The sequence below is a fragment of the Poecilia formosa genome, unplaced genomic scaffold (genome assembly GCF_000485575.1).
Source record: "Poecilia formosa unplaced genomic scaffold, Poecilia_formosa-5.1.2 Scaffold798, whole genome shotgun sequence".
NCBI classification, from domain to species: domain Eukaryota; kingdom Metazoa; phylum Chordata; class Actinopteri; order Cyprinodontiformes; family Poeciliidae; genus Poecilia; species Poecilia formosa.
Window position 1 is genome coordinate 97,378 of NW_006800737.1, and position 7,645 is coordinate 105,022.

General features: G+C 37.1%; 1 long non-coding RNA gene across 2 annotated transcripts; it reads right to left on the reverse strand.

Moving 5' to 3' along the window:
• Positions 1 to 296: 296 nt before the first annotated feature.
• On the reverse strand, positions 297 to 3,651 carry LOC103131632 (uncharacterized). Of its 2 annotated transcripts, XR_475404.2 has the most exons (6): positions 3,463 to 3,651; positions 2,862 to 3,042; positions 2,278 to 2,417; positions 2,056 to 2,170; positions 1,861 to 1,981; positions 297 to 805 (listed from the first exon to the last, which is right to left on the reverse strand). It is a non-coding gene; the product is annotated as an uncharacterized LOC103131632 (long non-coding RNA). The 2 variants fall into 2 exon arrangements; XR_001660673.1 differs by having other exon boundaries at positions 298 to 805; positions 2,862 to 3,649.
• Positions 3,652 to 7,645: the final 3,994 nt, after the last annotated feature.

Sequence of the window (7,645 nt, forward strand, 5' to 3'; positions counted from 1 at the left end):
CGGCTGTCTGCAGCAGAACGTCAGTTTTCCCATTAAACCATTTCCAGCTGCATCGGGCTTCCAGTCGAGTTATGAAAAATATCCAAAAGCAAATCTGCTGAGTGCTTTGGAGGAAAACGCACAGCCAAAAGCCCAGTGTTGATTTAACTCCCAGAGTGAAATTAACTCCTTTTCAGGGTTTATATGGTCCACACTCTTCAGAGTTAAATTAACACTATGGGATGCAATGGTTGACACTGATAAAATAACAAAAAATAACTACTTTGTTAGGGTTAGTTTAACACGTTCAAGTGTTAGGTATTTACTCCAAAATGTGTTACTTTATGACTCTGGTTAAAATTAATTATAATACAGAAACACTAAAATAAATAAATCAATTTTAAACAATTGTTTTATTTTTTGCAGCTGTGTTTCCAACATTTTAAACTGTTGTACAGTGAACAAACATTCATTAGCTTTCCATTTGAGTTTTGAATATCAAAAGGCTAACAAAGGAAAAAATGATTGTCAACTAAAAATATATCACTTGTTTTGCTCTCAAGTCTGGGTGGTTCCTTCATTTTGCCAACATCAATGTAATACAATGCAAGGATGTATAAAAATTCATTAATGCAGCATCATAAAAGACATCAATCACAAAATGTCTTGAATAACTCATCAAATGCTCCAAGGGATCCGTTTGCTTGGCATGGGATGAGTCACTTATCATGATGATGTCAATCTTGGTCTTCTGACATCAAACAGCAAGGAGGTATGACTGCAGACCCCGTTGGTCCCAGAGATGTTCTTCTAAACTGCAGCATGACTAAAATTAAAAAAATATATACACCAAACATAAGAAACCAGGCATACCAGGATATATAACTTTATATCCTTAAACTTATAACTTTAAGGATATATGTTCAAAAGACCCTTATATATAGTTTAAGTTTGGTGTTGAGTATTACTCTTTGTATTATGTGTTTTCTGTTCAGCGTTACTTTTGTCCCTTAAGGCATACCGTAGTAGGGCAGCGATGACGTCGTCACCTTGCCGTAGCCAACGTTGCTGATTTCTGGTGGGGACGTTTGGTAACCGAACCACTGTGCTAACACGTGGGAAAGACTTGCAAGATATGTGTTCTCCTTATAAGTGCGTCATTGAGAAGTAAGTTGCAATATTTGAGTGTTTACTGCAGCTAAATGAGTGATTTGAAGTTTGTTTGCTGTTATTTCACCTGTTGCTAAGTCCAAGCTAAATGCTATGTGTGTATTATAGAGCATTGTGTTGAACATACATATCTATGCTCAGTGGAGCAGAGGCATGGTTATTAGTTAACTGTGGAGTTAACCTGCCTTAGTTTGCTTAGTAATATTGACTTAGAGGTTTCCTTCTTAGTTTATCTAAGGTATAATGGCATGGTGTAATGATAGGACACCTTGAACTTATTTTCTGTATTTTTGTTTATTCTAGGAAACCATACACACCTTCATGTAGACACATTTATGCCATCCATGTTCATTGGATCAATATCTGTGATACAGTTTGTAAAACAGAGCAGTTAAAGGACCCTGCCTCGTGTCTTCATTAAACATCTGGTCCTGAGCTGAATCCTGGCTGAGTGGTGTTCTGGCCGACACTCCAGGTTGAGAGCGGTGACAAACCTGAACTGTCCCTAACAGCCCTTCAACTTGAGAGCAAACTCACTTATAATATAAGTTTTATATCCTTAAAGTTATAAAACTTTAAGGATTCATACAAACCAGTGCAAGAAATTAGTGTTTCCCCAGACATACTCAAAGCTGTGTTTAATCACCTGTTGAATGTAATGTCTATAAAAGCAAAGTGACAAATTACTACACATATTTTTATTTCAATTACCTTATAAAAGACAGCAAGTCTCGACTGCGTCCCACGCACTGATTCCTGGAGACTTCAGGTGGTTTTGGAAGATGTCACCATCCTCAGGTACTCTTCTCTGATTGGTTTAGCAGGAAGGTGCCTAACAGGAGATTTCATTTTAGTGAAAAAAATGGACTTTTTACCATAGATTTAGAAGTGTAAAAACACACCTACCTATGTTTATTAACTCTGTGAGCCACCAGCATGTTCACCACTGAGGGTTTCTGTTGTTCCACTCTTGCAGAACTTCTTCACCACCAGACATATTTTGTAGAGCACCTTCAACCAGCTATGAAATTAAGAAAAATAGAAAAGGAAATAGACGGAGACATTTAGATTACCTACATACGGCACAACATGTTTAAAGAGCTTAGGGGCACACTGAAATCATGTTACCTTTTTAGCAGACACTACATTATCAGGAGTGTCAGGTTTTTGCTTCTTGCACAGTATCTCATCCATCATTATTGTGGAGGTTGATGCATTTGAGCTGAAGTTTGAGAAAGGCTCAGAAGCAGGTGAACCTGCTGAGAACTCTTAAGGAGAAGACAAAGCAAATATCAGTTTCATCTTTTTGTAAAATCTTTAATTTGCTTTTATATCTCACCATCATGGCAGAAAACATTCAGCATAACATTGGCTTGTCTAATGAGATCACTGAATATTTCTCCATCAACTTCAGTATCTGTCGCACCCTTCGATGCAACTTTGGCATCAGGTGGCAGGAAAAATCTTTCAATGACTGAAAAAGTTAAAGTGTAATTATATAATCAGCCAGATTTTGTAATTAGCTTTATTTGAGTTATTAGTATTTTGAGTTCATATGATTAGCATGGTGAACATATTGCAAAATTGAAAATACAATGGCTTACCCCTTTTACTCACCACAAATTTGTATTAGTGTTAAGAACCAAGTACATAAAAAAAGCCTATCATTCCCTCCCACCGACTCCACAGAGGTTAAATTAAAAACCACAAACCTTCCTCGTGGAGCTTGTAATGAAGACTGAGGCTGGTTTGGTTATGGATAAACAATCACTCCAGGGTGTCGGGTTAGGACAAATAAGAGAACGTCCGAGTTCAGTATTGAGCTTTACTTGACTTTTATTAGCTCTTGAGGTTCCTCCATACATATGAAGGCATAGGTGTGTGTGTGTTTTTCTACATACATAAACAAATAGAAATTATGAGAACCTGCCTGTAAATACTTTCACAAATAAACCAAATGTCCACAAAGTGAATAAATGTGTTTAAAGATTACTATAGACTAGCAACTGGTTAATATCTGAGTATGAGAACGTAAACAATAATTACACATAAATAATAATCAACCCTGCTAATAATAGCGTCACATGATAAAACATACAAGAGAAATAAGGCATTTCAGTTGAAAGTGCCAACACAAATAACAGCTGCATCTAATTAACCGAGCTTAATAGCTTAATGCTAAACGGCTAACTTTTAGCTCTCCACAATCCGAGTAACCCACACCAAACGGCCATAATATTCAACAGGACAAAGTACAAGTACAGCTCTTAGGCATTTATGAAACCAAACTAAACCACCAACAGCATTACTTACATTCAATGGACGCACACAGTAGAAAGAGGTAATAAACGAAGTCTGTGTTGACATCCACACTCAGATCTATGAACAAATATGGTCGAGGAGCCACCCAGTGGTGGAAATAAAATACTACATATAAAACACCTTGATAAAGGAAAACCAGTCTAGAGGGCTGAAAACAAATAACAGTCTTTTGTACAGAGCTGATGAAAGACAAACTCCCCTCCAATCTCATCCAACTTCCCATTCGTGTCCAGGTCACGATGATGCTGGATCAGCATTTTACTGATGTATGTGTGGCCTATGTGGATTTGGTGGCTTCTCTTGGTGTGGTAATGAATGACAGGGAGCTGCTCAAGTTGGCATCAGTCGTTTCTTTTATTCACCATCTGCACTTGACACAACAGGCATGGAGGTGAGGTCAGTCTGGGATAAACCAGCTCCTGCAAGGAGGAGCCATGATGTTACCGCGTGGGAAATTCCCACCACACTTTCTCACGCACTAAGCACTCCTAAAACACGACAAAAACGATATAATAGCAGAACTAGTGTGACCTGGATTAAACATATTTCAATAATATGCAAAAACGAAAACCATAAACATATTCAAAGTGCATAAATAATATTTCTTTATCACATAGCAGAGACACGTTACCTGTCAGTGATCCTCATGGCTCTGAGGATTACCCATAATACCCCGCTCTTTCTTAGGTGAATGCAATACAACTTTTTACCAGCAGAAGGTGCATTTTAGCAGGATTTAACTTGAACTATTTAAGTATGTTACTTATGGAATAAATCTAGACAAAGCAAAAATGACTTAAGTCAAGTGTTCCCCTCAGTGCAATACTCCTATGCATGTTGGAGAATGTAACACTTCAGCGTGCTACCTGTTAGCCATGTGAATGTAAAGGCTAGTAGCATTTACATTATGTTGAGGAAAATAAATATTCATAGGGTTTAATACAGTTAAATCTTACGACGTGAAAATAGTGAATTAAGTAAGAGTCCTTTGGATAACATCTTAGAGGGCTTTAAGTTAGTCCTGGAGAAAAGAATGTCTGTCATCAGGGAGGAACCAGGTCATAAATTAACCTTGGCACACAGGCAGCGAGGAGACATCTCAAGTCATCTCCCTCAGAGAGACACTAAAACTTAAGGACAAACAAACTAACAACACAGTACTAACAATAATTGGAATTTAGTTAGTCGAATACTATTTCGTTAAAATTAACATCACTTGAACTAGTCTAATTTGTAGTTTTTTATTAACTACATGGAGTCTCTAACCTAGGCCAAATGTAATATCAGTTAGTTAAATATAATCAAAATGAGCACATTAATTAGAAAATGTTTAGAATGAATGTGTTTATATTGAAAATGCTCAGGTATATTCTATAAGTGTTTTATTCTTAAAATCTGTGCTTTGATCTAAGAGGATGCAGAAGTTCTGAACCACTTTGCGTACCAGGCTTTATGTCGATTTAAAATTACTGCACTGATATGGATTTGTAGGAATTACACAACAGGGAAATAAAATAGGTCTAAGACAGGTTAACTTTTGGTTGAACTCTGGTGGAAGACTAGAGGTTTTGTTCCAACCAGGAATTAGGAGTAACATCACATCTCAAACTGGCAGGAGAAGAGCCTGCTCTAAATGACCCTATAGGTCTCCCTTGTCTAGATAGAGAAGCGCCGTAGTCCTGAAATTAAACAGGTCTCAGAAGGTAATAAAATTGCCCAAACTGAGTAATTTGAAACTGGGTCTATCCATACCAGGAGAACAACACGCCTTAATCGCGTAAATTAAAACAAAGGAAACACCTTGTGAATAAAAGTAAGGGCCCCAGAGGAACAAATCAGATTTGCTTTTGCAACTCTCCAAAGACGTCTTTGCCTTTTTATCTTTCTTCTTCTTTTCTATTAGTCTCAGGTAAATGAATGTCTGTTTTGGTGAGTTTGAAGTGTCTGTGTTGTTAATGTGATTTTATACTTTTAAATGTTAGAATAAATTCTGAAAATGCATGACGTGGAGCTCTGAATGTTAACTCAGTGTGGCTTTTATTTACACGCATGGCATCAATGAATCCGGGAGCACAAGAGAATATAACGAGCCAGAACCTAATGATTTTGATTCTCTTAATAATTACCATGGCCAAAATTATGATTTTAAATGGTACAAAAATCAAACTTTATTTTTTACAAGTACACAGCCCAATATTTGTGTGTGTGTGTGTGTAAAAGTTGCAGTTACAATGGTGTTACTGTTGTAAGTGCGACAGCTGCTAACTAGCAACCCACACATGGGCTGCTAACTAATAAATCGGGTAGCTGTTGCAAAATAGACAAAGTATTAAATTAGTGGGAAAAGTCACATCATTATTATTATTTAAGAAGTTGCACTTACCGTTTAGAACAACAGGAGAAGAAAAACAAATGGAGCAGTTTTCAAATTTCACTCCACGGAAGACGATGAAGGAGGGAGGAGCTTATTTTCCTCCCATTAGAGTTAATTCAACACCGATGGAATCAACTATAGAAAATAACTAACACTGGACACAATTCAACTAATCTTAAATAAACTTAAATTAGAGGAATAAAATGTTTGTTTTCCTCTAGTGTCCCGAATTCAGGGTTCCTCTACAAAGTGGAAACCACACAAAGAACAACTGCTCGCCATTCAACTTCAGACATATCTAGGGTTTTATTCAGACAATTAAATGGAGAGAAAAACAGATCAGCATCACACCTAAAACATCAAAAAGTCAAAACCAGAAGCAGACATTAATTACCTGAGAAAAGTAGAAAAATTAACAAAATACAATAAGAGAAAAAGCAAAGGCGCCTTTGGGAACTGCTCATGCGGCTACAAACAAAGCAATTCGATTTGCTTCTGTGGAGTGGAGGTTTTTACTAAGAGGTGGAGTCCTAATTTTAATATATGCATTGAAGGTGTGTCCTCTCCTTTTAAACCTGTAAGCAGTTTCAAATTACCTAGATGGGATGGTCTAAATGATTTTGTCACCTTCTTTGAGACGTATTCAAAACCAAAGATAAGGAGAGAGAAAGGGCAAAGGTCCAGAGTCAGTAAAAGTCAGAGAGAGCAGAGGTCATTCTCAAACAAGATTTTCTCATGTCGGTTACATCTGGAATCCCCCCTTTCCTCCCTTTCTAAACATTTGAACAAAGACCCTTGTTCAAAAGAAAGAGATTTATTTTTCACCTAGACCTTGTTTTGTTTTTCTCTAAACCTAACCCTTCTCAGCCTGTTCCCGTAACAGTGGATTTCCTCCCGCATTATTTTCCTCCAACAAATTATTCCAGTGAACGAACCGTACAGCTCCTTTTAACCTCCGTCTTCCATTTCTGACGCTGGATCTTCAATATCCTCAAGTTTGAAATAGCAGGCAGCTACAAGCCGTGTGTTAGCTGTACTGGCTAAGTTTTGGCTACAGTCCGCTGTCGCCCTCATAAGGCAATGGATGGTACCGGCTAATTAATGGACACAACAGCACACAACAAAACCCAGTTGTTGTACCAGTAGCTCACAGATATTTTAACTTTTTGCATCTTGTTCATTGTACAGCTCTTGCAGTTATGGCTAAAAAAATTGGAGCCCATAAACATGAACACGTAGACGCCTCATGGAGCGGGTCAGAGGTCATGGAGCGGGTCAGAGGTCATGGAGCGCTTCGGCCCGTTTCTGCGATACGTAACAGCGTCCGCCATATTGAATGTCCCAGTAAGCTAATACAAGTAAATGGACCGAACTTCAAAGTGCCGTTCTACAAAGTATTTTAAATTAATTCCTGTCATTGACACATTTTCTCACACATTAATATATCTGATAATCAGAGAAATAACTAAAGAGAGTTTCTAACTTTTGATGTGATTATTTAATTGTTTTGGGGCATTTCTGAATAAAGAGCACAATGTTTTATTTGATAGAAATTATTCAGATCATTTTTATATTGAAATTGATGAACAGACACTTTTACAGTGTTTGAAGAACATATTTACATAATTTAATGTACATTTAACGTTTCAAGACAAATAATAATTTTCTTGTATTTATTTTTATACGTTATTGAGAAATGACTTTAGATTTATAAATCAGTCATTGTCAAACATTAAACTACATATTTTTCTGACTTTCTTCCAGAGAATTTACAGAATGCCAACTCTGCTACTGACAGCA